This window comes from Kogia breviceps, chromosome 16 (assembly GCF_026419965.1).
Source record: "Kogia breviceps isolate mKogBre1 chromosome 16, mKogBre1 haplotype 1, whole genome shotgun sequence".
Taxonomy (NCBI): domain Eukaryota; kingdom Metazoa; phylum Chordata; class Mammalia; order Artiodactyla; family Physeteridae; genus Kogia; species Kogia breviceps.
In genome coordinates, this window is record NC_081325.1 from 6,408,467 (window position 1) to 6,428,770 (window position 20,304).

General features: G+C 38.3%; 1 protein-coding gene across 4 annotated transcripts in view; it reads right to left on the reverse strand.

Annotated features, from left to right (window-relative positions):
- Window positions 1-20,304, reverse strand: part of LNX2 (ligand of numb-protein X 2) — a 94,612-nt gene that overhangs the window by 56,375 nt on the left and 17,933 nt on the right. Inside the window, exon 1 of one of the 4 annotated variants that reach the window (XM_067016733.1) lies at window positions 8,551-8,679. The exons of the other annotated variants lie outside the window; for them this stretch is intronic. The gene's annotated coding sequence lies outside the window, so the exon portion shown is untranslated. Of the gene's footprint in view, window positions 1-8,550; window positions 8,680-20,304 lie in introns of those variants that run through there. 4 annotated transcript variants of the gene reach the window in all.

A 20,304-nucleotide genomic window follows, 5' to 3' on the forward strand; every position in this document is an offset into this window, starting at 1 on the left:
GTGGTCCAGTGGTTAGGACTCTGCACTTTCACCACCGACGGCCCGGGGTTCGATCCCTGATCCAGGGACTAAGATCCCATGAGTCGCGTGGCGCAGCCAAAATAGATAGATGGATAAATAATCAGTTGTCTCATACTTTCTCTCATTTAAAAAATAAATAAATTGGCTGGGAATTTCGCAACACATTTAAGATGACATCTTGAAAGATAACTGGTGCAGTGGAGAGGGAGTTATGAGACTGTTTACTACCTAACGCCAGTCACGATGAACACGCTTGCTTTTCCCGGTCTATGAGACAAGACTGTGCTGCTACGTCTTGAAGACCCTGAGAAGGAGCTACGGGTTTTCACCGTTAATATGCACGCTCCCAAACTATGTTATTCAGGTCATTTCTCTTAATGTTACTTTTGATTCAGGCTGAAAGAGTCCTCACTGGCCCTAAACTAGGAGATCGAGCCCCAGATAAAAGAAGATGAGCTAAGGGTTACCACCAAAGTATGGTTAGATGGGGATCCTCTCTGGTTCCTCTGACACATCAGTGCTGAGTCTGAGGATACCTCTCTCCATGCATCCCAGCAAAATCCTACTCACGCCCTAAGTCTTAGCTCCACCTCCACCCCCGCCGTCAGATCCCATCAGCCTCCTTCCCACTCCCATTCGCCCCCCCTTTCCCTTCTGTTCCTGTTGCTGTTTACACACGCCTTCATCTCATCAATTACTACATTTGCGTGCTTGCTTATCTGTCCCCTTACCTCTTGGAGGTTAGGGTATCTTCTTTATCTCTTGTATTCCCAGGTCTCGGCACATATTGTGTAATTAAAAAAAAAAAAGTTCTCAGGCTCATACTGGAGCCTGAAATGTATAAGAGACTTGAGGTGTATTATATAACTACGTAAATATATGAGAAAACCTTGCACATTAATTTGTGGCACTGCAAAGCAATCAATATACTGGACCCTGCCCTATGATTATAGACAAACTAGGAATAAGATATTACTTCCTTTTTAATCTTCAAAAGTCTGAGGGGGAAAAAAAGGGTTTTTTTTGTTTAATGATGTCAACACAAGAAAATTTTCTTATTGTATATGTTACATATCAGCTTTCATAGCTACCTTTGTATAAAGGAGTGGTTGTCAAACTTTTATATCTAAGGATCCCTGTATCCACCCTGGACAAGTCTGGTTGTTTCTTAAAAAAACAAAACAAAAAACAAAAAAAAACTACCATACAATCCAGCAACCCCACTACCTGGCATTTATCCCAAAGAAATAAAAACGTTCGCACAAAAACCGGTACAGCTTTATTTGTAATGGCCTCAAACCAGGAACAACCCAACTGTCCTTCAACAAGTGAACAGTTAAACAAATGATGGCACATCCACACCACACGGCTCAGCAATAAAAAAGAACGAACTACTGATGTGCACACCAGCCTGGGTGGACCTCAAATAATTATGCTGAGTGAGAAAGCCGATCCTAAAAGGTTGCATATTATATTTTCCATGTATACAACATTCTTGAAATGACAATGCAATTAAGTAAATTAAAATGTTTATTTGTTAATAAAAATAAACCCATTACATGTTAACATTTTTATGAGAAATAACTTTTTTCAAAATAAAAAAATATATAGTGCAGAGAGAAGCACTGTTGACGTAGAATGTATTTGCCAAATCTGGAGTCTCAAATCTGTTTCTGCTTTCAACCTTTTGTGAGATCACATGTCAAGTTTCCTCTGGAAAACTCTACTGAACACTCATGAGAGAATGAGAGTGAAAAGTCTAGGTAAAGTCTTTGTGTTACTGGGAAAATAATTTTGACCTTGTGGACCCAGTGAAGACACAGGGTCCCGGGTCACACGTGGACAAGTAGTACAGAGCACTGAAGGGTTCTGACACCCCTCTTCCACAAGAAGAAGTACCAGTCAGTAACCAACAAGACTTTTAAAAAAGAAAAACTGAAAAAGGCAAAGTGTGGAGGTGAGCCCATACTGGAGGAATCTGTCTTTCCTGGAATGAAGCTCTTTCTCCAGAGCCTTCTCCCACTGAAGAAGCATATCTGGATATCACTGTACAGGAATATTAAGCATATTAAATGAGACCCTTACATAAATTCTATTCTTAAATTAATCAAAACTTATTTCCTATTGCATGTCATGTAACAGTTTTCCAACAATTGCACATCTATTATTTATAATTCTCATTGTCTACATAAAAGTATAATTCAGCACACTTAGCTATTTGTCTCCTATTCCTTTTCATCAAGTAGAAATATTTGAAAAACCATTTAAAAATTCTTAAGATTGCTACTTGTAGTTAGATGTACCCTATTTAATAATCTAGAAAATTAGTAAGCTAAGCAAAAAAATGCTAGAAGCTATGAAACTTAGGCTCTGAGCTCCATGCCAGCTGGGTAACTAGGTCACTACACAATTCATTTTCATTCACCACATGTTTATCCAGTGTCTACGAGGTGCTGGTATTATATAGATATTCTGGTGCCTAGGCTTCCTGTCTACACACTATCAGCTTTGCTTAAATAGTAATAAACCACACATCATACACACAACAGAGAGTTTAAATCTAGCTTCAAAATTCTCATGATTTTATATCTTTTTATACACAATATTTACTGATGTTATATTTATGTTTTAGTCCTGACATCTGTTATTATTTTTTGATAACTTTGGTCATCTCCTAAATATTTTATAAAAAGGAGGTTAAATAGTGGCTGGCAGAGAATTTACAAATTTCAAACGTCCTTCTACCTTAGTTTTTCTAATTTTGAACCACTAATCTGTGATGAAAACTTTTTTTTTAAATGCAAAAACCAAACTGGATTACCTACCCAATTCCTGCAGGCTCAGAGAGTTATACTAGAGTTATACTTCTAAAAATACTACTAGATTATGTTACCTTACAGTAATTTAAAAACAGAATTGATATAAAACTATGTCAAAAAGGAAATATACCACATGGAATGCTAAACATTTCCATACAGTTAAATACCCAGACAGACCTCCACCAATAAGAAAAGGCTTCTGTGGGACGGGGTCTTTCAGGAAAGACACACTCCCACAGCACGTGATCTCTTCTCAGCAGCACTCCTCACCAGCCAGCCAAGATGGGGCAATTTCTAACAACTTAAGGAATGTCACAAATTCATAAGAGTTGCACAATACATTAATGATGCGGTTGTGAGGGGAAGTTGCTTTCATTGGTTTAGTTTTACTGCATGCCATGTTCACCTGCTGGATATAATTTTAATACTTCTTTATATGACATTCAAAGGCAAGGGTTCTGATTTAAATAAATAACCTGTTTTCTTCTAAAGGATGAAACCTTTCAAACATTTAACTTCTTGCACAGTAAATTTAGAAAACATTTGTTTTCAAGAGATTGATAAATTCTTACTTTCAAGTTCTTTTCAATCTCTAATTTCTGTAACTGTGGATCAAAATTCCTCTGCTAACTCTCAGTTATCCAAGGAAGTAAAGGGCATCAAAAAGAGCACTGGCCGTGGGTTCAAAATTTGGCTCTGCCATGCACTCACTAGCAATGTGACACCGTAACGCAGCATCACGGCATAGCAATTAGAAGTTTATAAATCTCAATTTCCTCATGTTAGAAATAGTATCTTGCTTCTGGCGCAGGATTACTATGAAGCTAAAACTGTTACACTGCCAGAAAAACCTCTTACAAACCACAAGGCATTATAACACAAACTTATGACTAGATTAATGACTGTAAAGGACGATGTAGATAAGAACAGACAGCTGGGCTAATCGGTGGCCCAAGCTCCTTCCACGAGACTGGTCACCGGAGGCCTCTGTCTGACTCTCGGCTCTGAGACCGGCAACCAGGCCACCAGCTCAGCTCTTCCCCACTCTAGACTCCACTCTCTGAACCTACAAGCCAGTGGGCCAAACCAGATAAACTCTAAAGTTACTTATAAACCCCCAACTCCATGATTCTAGAAATGTGCTTTGAGCACACATTTTTCCCCCAAAAGAGAACAAACATTTTTCTTTACTATTAACCAGCATTGTATTAACTATAAAAATGATCTAAATCCAAAGCTTATCAGGAGAGGTTTTTGTGTGTTTCTTTTTTGTTTTTTTGATTTTGTTCGTTTGTTTGATCTTCATGGTACCGGACACTCTTTTCAGTTCCCGACCTGAAAATCTCTTTTTGCAGACAAGTGTATGGACAAGAGAGGAGGGCTAGATATATAATTGGACATCTCCATATTTTTATTACAGTGGGACAATGTACGATACTATAGTGCTATGAGACAAAAATTACTTTTCTTACTGGTACTCCTGAAGTGCTACTTAGGAGATGCTGCTACATCTATTTGAAGGACTAATATGGTTAGTTTGTCTGCTTTTTTTTAAAAGGCAAGCATAGGTAATTGTCAGTAGTATAAATAGATGCTTTAGATGGCAGATTTTGCTCCAGACTCAAACTTATATTTTTCCATTCAAGAAACATCTAAAGCTACAGAAAAAGAACAAACTTTTCAGTCTTACTTCCTTCAATAACTGCAAAGAAATCAGCAGGACACTGCTACTCTGTGATCAAGCCCACACAATAAAATAAATGAAGTGGAACTAAACCACAGTCAGGAAAGGTTTTATGGTGGTGGTATTACTAATAGTTAAGATAATGAAGTCTGGGAGTCTTAATTATCAGTAAGGTATAAGAAATTTAAATGCTGCAGCTTTCCAAGCTAATTAGGGACACTGATAATTAAAAGAACAGATGTTATTTAAGATGCTCAATTTGTCCCAGTTATAATTTAATGTATATAAAAATGAGCCGCTCAAGAATGACTCTGGACCGGACTCAAAGGACCATCACCGAATGGCCAGATCTTGTGCTTTCTCAAGACCAGCCTAACAGGCAACAGTGTCAGGGGTAGGGACCGAAGCCTTGTTAGCCTTGGTATTTATCCAGAATGATTCTAGTGTGTTGCCAGAGGTCCTTCTAATTTATTAAAAATGAGTTGTTTGAGTTAAATACAGTTCTAATACTGAGAAAAATTAAAAGAGAAATCCTCATATAATGTAACTCATTATCCAGATTCAGATATATCACAGATAAAACCCTTTAAAATACAAATGCCTATGTTACATGACAGGAAATAAAATGTACTATAAAGCCAGAAATTATAAGGGGCTGTACTACGTTAAATCATTAGGATGATCAACAGTGCACCCTAAATTATATTAGTTTCCCATGCTTGAAAAACCAAGTCAAACAAAATCCCGGGTTTTATATGTTATGTAGTTATTACCTGCCTTTTTAACATTTCCACTAGGAAACTTTTACAAACAAAATATTCAAGAGCAAACTAATTACTCATCGCCCTAACCTTCAAAACTGAGCTCCTTTTCAATCTCCTATCCTCCCTCTTTTCCATCCATCCATCCATCCATCCGTCTGTGTTACTGAGAATCTCCTATGTGCCAGGCACTGTTCTAGGGCTAGGAGTTCAGCCCTGAACAAAAACAAAATCTCTCCCCTTGTGAAGCTTACATTCTGGGGGAGAAGACAGACAACACACACACAAAATACATAAAATACTGGGAGGATAGCTTTTTAAATAGGGTGATCAGGGGAAAACGCACTACCAAGGTGGCACTTGAGTTAACGCCAAAAGGACATAACTAGAAATCCACACGGTTATTTGGTGTAAAATGTTTATTACAGACAAATGAAATAATAAGCATAAAGGCCCTGAGCAGACAACGTGCCTGGTATGTTCACTGAACAGTCGGGAGGCCCGTGTGGATGAAAGGAAAAAGCAGAGAGAAGGAAATGGATCAGACCAGTAACAGGGGCTAACTAAACCCTATAGAACTTTGGTGTTTACTCTGTGTAAGAATCCTAACAGGATCGCTCTGGCTACTACACTGAGAATAATCTTAAGGGGCCAAAGGCAGAAGCAATCAAGAGCCTACTGAACTATTATAAGCAAGAGATGATGTTGGATTGAACCAGGGTGGACACAGTTGAGATGGTGACTCAATTCTGCATCTATTTTGAAGGCAGACTGGAATGATTTGCTGATGAATAAAATGTGTGCACGGGCTGCTGGTGGTGGGAGAAGTCAAGGACGACGCCAAGGTTTTCAGTCTGAACTAGAAAGACAGAATTAATATATTTGAGGTGCGATAGTCTGTAAGAGAGTAGGTTTAATGGGTATGGCCAAGTTCAAACAGGTTATATTTGAAATGCCCATTAGACGTCCAAGTAGACACACGGAGTAGGCAGGCAGCTAAGTATACAAGTCCAGTTCAGGGGGAGAGGACTGGGCTGATGATATAAATTCAGGAAGCACTGGTGTATAGAATAGAAGGCCACTCGATTGGGAAAGATCACCAAAGGAGAGTGGATGAGTGTAAGAGAAGAGAAGGGGGCTGGGGCATTTCAATATTACAAGGTCTGGGAGATAAGGAGGAACCAAACCAAGCAGGAGAGGTCAGCATGCAAGAAGCAGATCAGGAGAGTGTGGTGTGGAAAAACCAAACACAGAAAGTATTTCAAGGAGGAGGGAACGATTAGCTGTGTCAGATCTAGCAGGCAAGTAAAATAAGATTAGGACTGAGAATTAACCATTGGATTTAGCAACACGGCACTCACCAGTGACCTTGACACAGAGTTTTGGTGGGCTGGTGAGAGCAAATGCTTCCTGGGAAAGAGTTCAGGAGACAGGAATTAGAGCATGAACAACTCTTCTGAGAAATTATGCAATATGGGAAGGGGGAGATTTTGTATTCTGGGAGGAATTGAGACTCTAATGGTGATTCCCCCCAACATTTAACAAAGGCAGATGTACAAGTTTATCATTTGCATCTATACACATCCTTAATTCCTTTCTTCTGCGTCAGACCTCTCCCTCTGCTGTCTCAAGGCTAATTTCTCCTCCGCCTGGGCTCAATATTCCTTTGGCAACCTTTATCATTTATCTCATCTTTCTTTAACCTCTAACCTTTTCCCCTCCGCATAAAAAAGTTCATGTTTCAACAACAATGACAACAAAAGATTCTCCTACAGTTGTTACCCTTTCCCCCACCTTCATTTCACCTCCAATATTTCTGAAATATAAGACCATGCTTGCAGTCTCCGATTCCTGACCAAAAGGGCTTCTTTCTACCTCTACCAGCCACTGAGCCTGGTTCTACTGTGGTCGTGGTTGTCATGACTGGCTGCCAAATCTAATGGTCACGTCTCAGTTCCAAACCCTGCTTGATCTCTCTGCAACGTCACCGACTCCTCTTGCCTTGAAACTCTTTGCTCCCTTGCCTTAATTATACTACTCTGCTCCTCTGGTTCTCATACTATTTACCACTCTTTTGTGACAGCTGTCCAACTTTTTCCTTTAGGCAAACTCTAAAAAATTTAAATTGTTGGGCCAAGTGAAGTCTTCTGATTCACTTCATTAAACTGCTCTCCAAAACGGTGAACAAAATTTTGATTCCTACTAGCAATGCTAGTATGCTAACTTCTCCCAAACTGTTCTAATCCTGGTTAATTTTATTCTTTTTAAATATTTATAAATCTGACTGTTGAAAATACAAAAATAACATCTCATTTTTTCTTTAATTTGCATCTCTTTGATTCTAGCTAAATTAAATTTATGATTATTATCCTTACTCTTGTGAAATGCCTCTAGATCCTTGGCCTCACTTTTTTCCTACTGAATAGCAGTGTTTTTCTTAATTGATAGGAACTTAATATATTACGATAACAATCCTTTATCACATTATTATAATTACTTTTCCTCCTGTTTGCCTTTTAGCTGTCTACTGGCATAAAGAAGTTGTCAATTTTCATGTAATTGAATACATTCGTTTTCCCTTTAAAAATTCTTCCACTACTCCTCTTATCCCCTCCTCCGTAACAAGATGAGATGAAGATTTGCCTCTGTATTCTTCATTTGCATAGTTAAAAAAAATGATCACATTCTATTCTGACTGGAATGCAGTATGAGAATAGATCTTTCTCTCCCAGTAGTTAAATAATTGTCCTAATTCCAGTACATCTAACTCACACTTATGTTCAAAAACCATGTCATTACTGCCCTCTAAATGATCCTATTACTGTAGTTGCTAATGGCCCTTCTATACTCTCTGTATGCTGTAACTAGAGCCAGAGAATCCTGTGTCTCTCTCACCCTGAGCCTCATTTTCCACACCCGGTCACCAGGTTCCTATTGATTCTACCTCCAGGATATGTTACTTATGCCTCCTCTTTCCTCTCTCCCTACCACTACTCTGTTATTTATCACACTTGCTCATTTAGCCAACACTCAAAAGGTTTCCCATCTTCTTCTTCTCCTGTCTGTCCTTTACAACACTGGCATCCAAGTACCAGTGATATTATTTTCCCTGCTGAATACTCTTTCTGTAGCCCCCAGTTGTTTCTACAAAATGAAAGCGAAAGTCTCAAGCTGGCACTTAAAGTCTCCCAGATCTGGCTCCTTTAGTTTCATTTCCTGACACAATTCTACACATTCCATGCTTTGGCTAAACCAAACTACTTACAACTTCCGACCTCAGCATGTTCTTCCCTCTGCCTGGAACGTCCTTTCCTACCTTGCTGGTCTGCAGAGCGCCCATCCATTTAATGGCCAGCAGCTACGAAGCTCTTCCTGATCCACCCAAACATAATTACTCATTCTTTCCCTTACATCACTGTTTTATTATTACAGTCACTGTGTTCCTCACTGCTGTGGTCAGCAATCACTTGTTTGCACGGGTCTTCCCTGCAGACTGAACACCCCTTTAAAGACAGGAGTCAGACATGTCCACACTGCTATATTTAAAATAGATAACCAACAAGGACCTACTGTATAGCACAGGGAACTCTGCTCAATATCCCATAACAACCTAAATGGGAAAAGAATTTGAAAAAGAGTATATAAAACTGAATAATTTTGCTGTATACCCAAAGCTAACACAGCATTGTTAAACAACTATGTTCCAATAATAAAATAAAAATTAAAAAAAAAAAGACAAGAATCAAACCTCATCTCTATAACCCTAGCATTTGGAGCATGTCTGACACAGTTTGTGGTTAATCTCAACAATCAAAGAGGGAATGAATGAACGAATTTCCTCAAGTTTCACTGAGTGCCTCACCAACTCCTGACTCTATCCCTAGAATTTTTATTCCCACAGCCTCTGTCCTAATTCAGGTTCCTGTTACTTCTTGATTATCTCCCGTCTGTCCTTTCACCTCTCCATCGCAAAAGGTGATCTCTTAACAAACAACTATGATTCTGTCATTTCCCTCCAGAAGAAAAATCTGGTTCTAGGAGAGAGACCAGGCTTCTTCACAGGACCTGTCTGTCTCTATCATTTCCACCCCACACCCCACACGCTGTGCCTGCGCTGGATGCTGCTCCAAACCATTCACCGGTCACGAGCCTCATACCTTGATAGTCCCCAAAGCTGCGAGCTAGTCTCTGTGACCAGGAGAGTATTTTCCTGCTGTGGCTCCCTCCTGACTCTCCCTTACTTCCCCCTCCTTTCACCTACTCTGTCCCTCCCCATTCCCTACACCACACTCCCCTTACTCTCCTCACCAAGTTCTCGAGGCCTCCTTTGGGTTATATACTTCCTTATCTTCTTAAATAGAAAATACTAGACAGAAATCTTTATCTAATGATTCATTACCATAAATAGCCGAGTCTTCCACAAACAGCACTATAAATGAGTCAACTTTAGTTTTTAATTCTTCTGCCACCTCCCTCAATGTTTGTCACCTGTTACTTCTCTCTCTCTCTCTCTCTCTCTCACACACACACACACACCGCAACACATTTGTCATGTGTTGCTGCTAATCTGCTCTAGGCTTGGCATTCAGATACCCCAACTTATTAAGAACCATGTGTTAAAAAGCAGCCAATGGTGAGGTTCGGAAAAGGAACAAAGTAGGTAGCTTCAGTGCCGCAAATTGGACACAAATATCTATGGCACTCAACAGTCTTTTCCATCACTCTAACTAAGTGCATAAGTGGGTCATTCATAGACCAAAATGCCAACTTTTAAATTTATTGTGAGACGTATAAGTGCCAAATGGACAAGATGAAAGAAATCAGATGCTCACTTGTTGGTGAACCCCCTACTCTGGATTATATCTATATCCTTTTGATGGTCCTTTGTAGAGTCAACATTAATCACCTAAACTTACTTTTATAGCATTTTATACTTTACAAATTTACAGGCTAGTTTTACCTGTACATTTTTCCTGTGAGATTTACCATTTTCAGATACAACATAAGGAGAGAATTATGGGAAGAAGAAACTATCTTCAAATCATACTGTAGAAAAGGGTTACTTCTGGAAATTTTTCCTGTACAACATCTATTTTAAAACATACAGGGGCTTCCCTGGTGGCGCAGTGGTTGAGAGTCCGCCTGCCGATGCAGGGAACACGGGTTCATGCCCCGGTCCGGGAGGATCCCACATGCCGCGGAGCGGCTGGGCCTGTGAGCCATGGCCGCTGGGCCAGCGCACCTGGAGCCTGTGCTCTGCAACGGGAGAGGCCACAGCATACAACGTAGATTCTTGTTAGGTTTCTCAAAGACTGACAGTTCTTGAACTTGTCCTTAAATATTGTGCTTTGTTGTCCTGATAGGGGCCTCCAGCTACAGATAATTATGAGAAGCTCTTAAGAAGTGGTAATAATTATCATTAGATATTTCAGTGGTTTTATCACCAATATTGAGATATTTAAGTGAGGACAATCTAAAAAACAAGAGATTTCACAATTCTTAACTGTTCCTATATCCTAGCTCTAAATAAAACATAAAATCGAATGGTCGTGTTGAAAGAACACTTCTTAAAATTTCAGAATTAATTTGTATACATAAAACAGCTACTATCTGATAGAGTCACATTCTACTCCTCCAAAATTTATATATCTTTGCTTCTTCAAATTTCTCTATTTAGAGAGCTGAGTTAGGATTTTTTACTTTAAAATATCTGTTGCTTAGGAGTCCAAAATGAGAAACTGTTCTGGTTCTAGAAACAACTTGATTTAATCTGGATTTATCTATAAATGATTACAAAGACACAAACATAAACCTTAACACTTTAGGAAAAAAACTATAAATTAGGATAGATGTTCAACATAAGCTCATACAAAATAAATTAAGCAGAACAACACTTTTCCACAATTACTGGAACCTTGTATCATTTCACTTGATGTACTAAATATTATATATTCAGAGTTCATCATAACACCTTAGAAATGTGTCTTCACTCTTAAGAATGCCTATAGTCTTCTGAATGGATACAAAAACAAGACCCATGTATATGCTGTCTACAAGAGATCCACTTCAGACCTAGGGACACATACAGACTGAAAGTGAGGGGATGGAAAAAGATATTCGATGCAAATGGAAATCAAAAGAAAACTGGAGTAAAAATTCTCATATCAGACAAAACAGACTTTAAAATGAAGACTATTACAAGAGACAAAGGACACTACATAATGATCAAGGAATCAATCCAAGAAGAAGACATAACAATCATAAATATTTATGCATTCAACACAGGAGCGCCTCAATACATAAGACAAATGCTAACAGCCATAAAATAGGGAAATCGACAGTAACACAATCATAGTAGGGGACTTTAACACCCCACTTTCACCAATGGACAGATCATCCAAAATGAAAATAAGTAAGGAAACACAAGCTTTAAATGACACATTAAACAAGATGGACTTAACTGACATTTTTAGAACATTCCATCCAAAAACAAAATACACTTTCTTCTCAAGTGCTCATGGATCATTCTCCAGGATAGATCATATCTTGGGTCACAAATCAAGCCTTGGTAAATTTAAGAAAAACTGAAATCGTATCAAGTATCTTTTCCGACCACAATGCTATAAGACTAGATATCAATTACAGGAAAAAAAAAACTGTAAAAAATGCAAAGACATGGAGGCTAAACAATATACTACTAAATAACCAGTATATCACTGAAAAAATCAAAGAGGAAATTAAAAAATACCTAGAAACAAATGACAATGAAAACACAATGACCCCAAACCTATGGGATGCAGCACAAGCAGTTCTAAGAGGGAAGTTTATAGCAATACATTCCTACCTCAAGAAACAAGAAAAATCTCAAATTAACAACCTAACCTTGAACCTAAAGCAATTAGAGCAAGAACAAAAAAACCCCAAAGTTAGAAGAAGGAAAGAAATCATAAAGATCAGATCAGAAATAAATGAAAAAGAAATGAAGGAAATGACAGCAAAGATCAATAAAACTAAAAGCTGGTTCTTTGAGAAGATAAATGAAATTGATAAACCATTAGCCAGACTCATCATGAACAAAAGGCAAAAGACTCAAATCAATAGAATTAGAAATGAAAAAGAAGTAACAACTGATACTGCAGAAATACAAAGGATCATGAGAGATTACTACAAGCAACTATATGCCAATAAAATGGACAATCTGGAAGAAATGGACAAATTCTTGGAAAAGCACAACCTTCTGAGACTGAACCAGGAAGAAATAGAAAGTATAAACAGACCAATCACAAGCAATGAAATTGAAACTGTGATTAAAAATCTCCCAACAAACAAAGGCCCAGGACCAGATGGCTTCACAGGCAAATTCTATCAAACATTTAGACAAGAGCTAACACCCATCCTTCTCAAACTCTTCCAAAATAGAGCAGAGGGAGGAACACTCCCAAACGCATTCTACAAGGCCACCAACACCCTGATACCAAAACCAGAAAAGATGTCACAAAAAAAGAAAACTACAGGCCAATATCACTGATGAATATAGATACAAAAGTCCTCAACAAAATGCTAGCAAATAGAATCCAACAGCACATTAAAAGGATCATACACCATGATCAAGTGGGGTTTATCCCAGGAATACAAGGATTCTTCAATATACGCAACTTAATCAATGTGATAAACCATATTAACAAGTTGAAGGGGAAAAATCATATGATCATCTCAATAGATGCAGAAAAAGCTTTCAACAAAATTCAACACCTATTTATGATAAAAAAAAACCCTCCAGAAAGTAGGCACAGAGGGAACTTACCTCAACAGAATAAAGGTCATATATGACAAACCCACAGCCAACATCCTTCTCAATGGTGAAAAACTAAAACCAATTCCACTGAGATCAGGAACAAGACAAGGTTGCCCACTCTCACCACTATTATTCAACATAATTTTGGACATTTTAGCCACAGCAATCAAAGAAGTAAAAGAAATAAAAGGAATCCAAATCAGAAAAGAAGAAGTAAAACTGTCACTGTTTGCAGATGACATGATACTATACATAGAGTATCCTAAAGAGGCTACCAGAAAACTACTAGAGCTAATCAATGAATCTGGTAAAGCAGCAGGATACAAAACTAATGCACAGAAATCTCTTGCATTCCTATATACTAATGATGAAAAATATGAAAGAGAAATGAAGGAAATACTCCCAGTTTACTACTGCAACAAAAAGAATAAAATACCTAGGAATAAACCTACCTAAGGAGACAAAAGACCTGTATGCAGAAAACTATAAGACACTGATGAAAGAAATTAAAGATGATACAAAGAGATGCAGAGATAGATATACCATGTTCTTGGATTGGAAGAATCAACGTTGTGAAAATGACTCTACTACCCAAAGCAATCTACAGATTCAATGCAATCCCTATCAAACTACCACTGGTATTTTTCAGAGAACTAGAACAAAAAATTTCACAATTTGTATGGAAACACAATAGACAAAGCAATCTTGAGAAAGAAAAACTGAGCTGGAGGAATCAGGCACCTGGACTTCAGACTATACTACAAATCTACAGTAATCAAGACAGTATGGTACTGGCACAAAAACAGAAATCAATCTAGATCAATGGAACAGGATACAAAGCCCAGAGATAAATCCATGCACATATGGTCACCTTATCTTTGATAAAGGAGGCAAGAATATACAATGGAAAAAAGACAGACTCTTCAGTAAGTGGTGCTGGGAAAACTGGACAGCTACATGTAAAAGAATGAAATTAGAACACTCCCTAACACCATATTCAAAAATAAACTCAAAATGGATTAAAGACCTAAATGTAAGGCCAGACACTATAAAACTCTTAGAGGAAAACATAGGCAGAATATTCTATGGCATCTATCACAGCAAGATCCTCTTTGACCCACCTCCTAGAGAAATGGAAATAAAAACAAAAATAAATAAATGGGACCTAATGAAACTTAAAAGCTTTTGCACAGCAAAGGAAACCATAAACAAGATGAAAAGATAACCCTCAGAATGGGAGAAAATATTTGCAAACGAAGCAACTGACAAAGGATTAATCTCCAAAATATACAAGCAGCTCATGCAGCTCAATATCAAAAAAACAAACAACCCAATCCAAAAATGGGCAGAAGAACTAAATAGACATTTCTCCAAAGACGATATACAGATTGACAACAAACACATGAAAGAATGCTCAACATCATTAATCATTAGAGAAATGCAAATCAAAACTACAATGAGATATCATCTCACACCGGCCAGATTGGCCATCATCAAAAACTCTAGAAACAATAAATGCTGGAGAGGGTGTGGAGAAAAGGGAACACTCTTGCACTGCTGGTGGGAATGTAAATTGATAGAGCCACTATGGAGAACAGTATGGAGGTTCCTTAAAAAACTACAAATAGAACTACCATACGACCCAGCAATCCCACTACTGGGCATATACCCTGAGAAAACCATAATTCAAAAAGAGTCATGTACCAAAATGTTCATTGCAGCTCTATTTACAATAGCCAGGACATGGAAGCAACCGAAGTGTCCATCGACAGATGAATGGATAAAGAAGATGTGGCACATATATACAATGGAATATTACTCAGCCATAAAAAGAAATGAAATTGAGTTATTTGTAGTGAGGTGGATGGACCTAGAGCCTGTCATACAGAGTGAAGTAAGTCAGAAAGAAAAACAAATGCCGTATGCTAACACATATATATGCGATCTAGAAAAAAAAAAGGTCATGAAGAACCTAGGGGTAAGATGGGAATAAAGACACAGACCTACTAAAGCATGGACCTGAGGATATGTGGAGGGGGAAGGGTAAGCTGTAACAAAGTGAGAGAGTGGCATGGACATATATACAATACCAAACGTAAAACAGATAGCTAGTGGGAAGCAGCCGCATAGCACAGGGAGATCAGCTGGGTGGTCTGTGACCACCTAGAGGGGTGGGATAGGGAGGATGGGAGGGAGGGAGACGCAAGAGGGAAGAGATATGGGAACTTATGTATATGTATAACTGATTCACTTTGTTATAAAGCAGAAACTAACACACCATTGTAAAGCAATTATACTCCAATAAAGATGTTTAAAAAAAGAAATCCATTACATAAAAATAAATATTTTCAATTAAATGTTATTTATATATTTATTTCTACTTATAAATTGGGAGGAAGTCTTTTAATCTACAAGGTTATTGAAGTTCTAGTACACAGAATTTACAGATTATTTATCATTACAAACTTTCTATAATACTTTTAACAAAGCTAAATCAACTTTATTTCTAAAAACAAATTCTAAAGGAAAAGATGGTGAAAAGGAAATCCTATGAAGGTACATTAAACATACATGTAGAGCCAGCCCTAGATCAATTCTGTCTCATACATTTTGTTTTCTTAATCATTTTTCCCTTTTCTATGTCCTTTCCTTCCTCCATTTCAATATTACCTTCTCTACCCTTACCCATTTCTTTTACAAACAAAACCTCTTTAAGGAAATAAATCTCAATCAAGTGATTGGTATACGATTTATGAAAATTAATATACTACTTTGTTCTAAGGACATCTGTATATAACAGAAGACAAAGTGACACATTAAAGGACTGAATCTTTAATTTATTTAAGATACTGTCACAGAAAAACATCTGAACGGAGCTGACTTAACACAGACTTCCCAGCAAACACCTAGTATGATAATATAGATAGATGCCTCTTTGTCAAGTTTAACGTGCCTGCATGAATGTGATTCTCTGAAGGTACCTTCCTCCCCTAAATAGGCATTTTCTCCTCAAAAATAATCAGGCTTCAGTCAGCCTTCCTGTTTTTCCCAATCTCAATCATAAAATTCTCTATCATTAGATTATTGCTAGAGGGAAAAACCTGTAAGGCCTGATTATCAGAAATCAATCTGTCCCACTTATGGATGGCCAACGTCCCTAAAACCACATCTTCCTAATTCCATGATAAAATAACGCACCCAGCCAGGTCAATGCTCGAAGAAAGATGGTCGCTTACAGGCACTGCTATCACACACACGGAGAGGCAGACCTTCAACATAAGGGTGTCAGGGTTAGGTGGACTAGAAGAGGAACAGAGAGCTATGCAAGTAGAAGGGAAAAGAGGAATTTCTATTGTGATCATTTGGAGAAGTTTCTTAGAGAAGTGCTCTGGCTCAGAAACAAGAGGGGTTCTCCATGGGAAGTAGGGGGGCCAAGGGACAAGAGCTTTAAAAGAGAGAAGGTGCTCTGGGGAGAGGTGGAGCACCACGTGTGGGTGTATGCATGTGAGGGAGTGGGGAGACGGAGGGATGGACTAGGGTAGAGAGAGAAGGCTGGAGGGACGGCTAAGCCTCTGGAGAGTTCTGAGTCATGACTTGATGTGTGCAGGTATGCGTGTCATGGGAGAAAACTCTGGGATACGTAAGGGGGGGTACGGCAATAAGGAAGGAAGACAAAACAGGAAGTTATTACAATGGTCAAGATGAATAGTAATGAGAACTTGAACTAAGGTATAATGTCTAGAAACAGTCCAAAGAAGAAGAGTGAATTTGAGCAGCATTTCAGGACGTAGACATTCAAGAGGGGCAAGAGGGTAAAAGAAGGAGTTAGCATTCCAAACCATCACAGACATATCCAAGAAAAAAGACCTGTAAGTGAACTTTTCTCATATTTCCCATCAAAATATACCTATGTTCCCTGTAATTCAAGATTAGTTTCTCAGTCAAAAATATAAGAATTTCCTGGTATTTCCCCAATTTACCATCCCATTCGATATTTTAGTCTGTGAATTATACCCTGTTGAGAAATAAAATGTCTTTCAAGATTCACAAAAGAAGTCCATCCTCAGGAGAAGTTGTAGTCAGAGGCCTGACCTTCTGCTTTGAACAACTAGGGCTCTGGGCTAGACGATCTGTAAAGCTTCTTCCAGTGCAAATTTCTCTGCAAGCGGCACAGTAAGGGGTGGGGGTGTTTAGAGGGGAGGAGTCTCACCATTGTTTAAAACCAAAAGGCAACAATCATGGTCAACGCCTATGGACCTAAGGCCCACACCTGCCTGAAACGTCAATGCCCAATAACCTAAAGGAAAATACAGTGAAGTCAGAAAAAGACTGAGACGCAGGTGACTAAAATGAGAATGAGTGAAAGGAACAGAATATGTGATGGGACAGAATACTGGGATGTTTGTTTTAGACAAAAGGGGATATGGCTGATGTCATAAAAAGACAAATAGTCTAAATGAGGACAATTTTGACATCTGAAAGGAATGGGTTTCAGGAGATAATTATAATAGCTAATATTTATTGACTGCTTACTATATATCAGGCATGGTATTAACTAAACTGGGAAATTAACAGATTTAATCCTCATGATAATCCTGAGGTTGATATCATCAGCATCCCCATTTTTCAGATGAGGAAACTGAAAATAAGAAACATTAAGTAAATTGCCCAAGAGCCCAAAGCTAGTAATGGATGGAACCATGATTCAAATCAGGCACTCTGACTCCAGAGCTATAATTTTTAAAGTACATACCGTACTTAAGTGCCTAAAGTAAATGTGTAAAGATTGCACACACCAAAATATGCACATGTACGTATATATATATATTCAGGTATACACACTAACATACATGTATACACACAGGTACATATGTTCATACAAATAAATGGATGATAGACCCATAGGAAAATAATTTATCTTCTGTTGTTAGCATCAGGGAGGCTAATTTCCAGAAGAAAACACATATTGCTATTTATAGAAGGGCAAAAATGCTTAGATGGACCTAATTTCTTAATCTCATAGTTATTTCACACAATTCTGTATTTTCATTTTAATTTTTACTGTGATAAAATAAAGCCTTAAAAATTGACATTCCAGGAATTCCCTGGTGGTCCAGAGGTCAGGACTCCGTGCTCTCACTGCCAAGGGCACAGGTTCAATCCCTGGTCCGGGAACTAAGATCCCAGAAGCCCAGTGGCGCAGCCAAAAAAAAAAAAAAAAAAATAGCACTCTTTTTTACATCCACAAAATTCAAATAACTCTGTGCTTCTGCATTCAGATATCAAAATCAATTTGAATAAACATAAAACCATATAGCATCTCAATTTCTGAGCTGTCCATCAATCTCTCTAAAAACTTCTTGGAAAACGTTCACTTATATTTGCCATGGGGCACAACATTTTTACAAACTTCTGAATGCAACTTCCTATATAACAGAGTATCCAGTCAGCCCTCTGTATAGGCAGTTTCCGCATCTGCAGATTTGGACTGAAACCAACCAACACTGGGTGAAAAATATACAAGAAAAAAAATTCCAGAAAGTGCCAAAAAGCAAAGTTTGAATTTGCTGCGAACAGACTATTTACATAGCATTTACACTGTATTTACAACTGTTTATACAGCATTTACCTTGTATTAGGTATTACAAGTAATCTCAAGATGATTTGAAGTACATGGGAAGATCTGCATAGGTTATATGCAAATACTATGCCACTTTATATAAGGGACTTGAGCATCCCTAAATTTTGGTATCCTCGGGGGTCCTGGAACCAATCCTCTGCAGACACCGAGAGACTACTGTACAAATGTTTTAACTATGTTTAAAGCTTTCTTCCTAAGCCTGCAAGGTACAAAAGGAGACTTCATGCTTCTTCATTGCAACAACACTGCCATCCAAGGCCATCTACTACTACCTTGTATATTAATGTGTCAAGATCTGTATTCCCACCTTTTTGTTTGTTTTTTGCCAATGGCTCTGGGTTATATAATTTGGGATACAAATGCCTCTATCCCTACTAGCATCCTCAGTGCAATCTGAACTTATGATTCCTAGTAATAAGAGAAGTTCACTTTTGTTGCAGACAATATGTTTTAACAATGTAAAGGTCAGTCAGCAATATTTACAAAGCATTCATTAGGAAAGAAAATAAATGACAGACAATACAAATGAAAGCAAACAACAAAGGTGTCTAGTAGAAATAGAACAGCCCTCATGATGCTTTAGCAACTCTTTTGCTGTCCAGCAAACTATTTTAATAGAAAGGACAGGCTTCAAAAGAAAAACAGAAAAAAGTGAATAGTTAACAATTTTCCCTCAAATTAAATTTTTACACTTGGGATCTCAAACTTGAGAAACACAGACCTAAATATTTAAATTTCTGGGTCTCAGTTAACAATGGCAGCAAACATCACCCAGAGACTATTACAGCAACCCAGGCAATCTTTTGGTTGCCGTTTCCATGGAAACCATCTAAAGGAAGAAAACCTAGTAGTAAAACGTAATGTATTTAAAAAAAAAAACAAAATCCGATTCATCTTGTTGACCCCTTTCAGTTTACTAAACATGGCACATAACAGGTACATACATTAAGCACCAGAAAATTCACAATTCATTCAACAAATATTTGTCAATCATGCTGCGTGCCAGGCACTGTGGAGCCCTCACAGAGAGCTTGTCTAGTACAAAGACACTAAGTAGCCAGTGACACAGAAACAGGAAACAGAAAGAAAGCTCATCAGAGGGCTTGATGAAAGCTGCGAAGTCTGCAGGGATGCGATTAATTCACAAAGCTGCCATGGACAATGTTAAGGACTTGCTTGGGTCTTTATCTTAAAAACAAAAAGCAGCAACTGAAGGGTTTTATGAAGGAGACTGACAAGATGAGATCTGTATTTCAAAAACTTATTCTGGGGCTTCCCTGGTGGCGCAGTGGTTGAGAATCTGCCTCCTAATGCAGGGGACACGGGTTCGAGCCCTGGTCTGGGAAGATCCCGCATGCCGCGGAGCAACTAGGCCCGTGCGCCACAACTACTGAGCCTGCGCGTCTGGAGCCTGTGCTCCGCAACAAGAGAGGCCGCGACAGTGAGAGGCCCGCGCACTTCGATGAAGAGTGGCCCCTGCTCGTCGCAACTAGAGAAAGCCCTTGCATAGAAGCGAAGACCCAACACAGCCCAAACTTAATTCATTAATTAATTAATAATTTTAAAAAACACAACCTTATTCA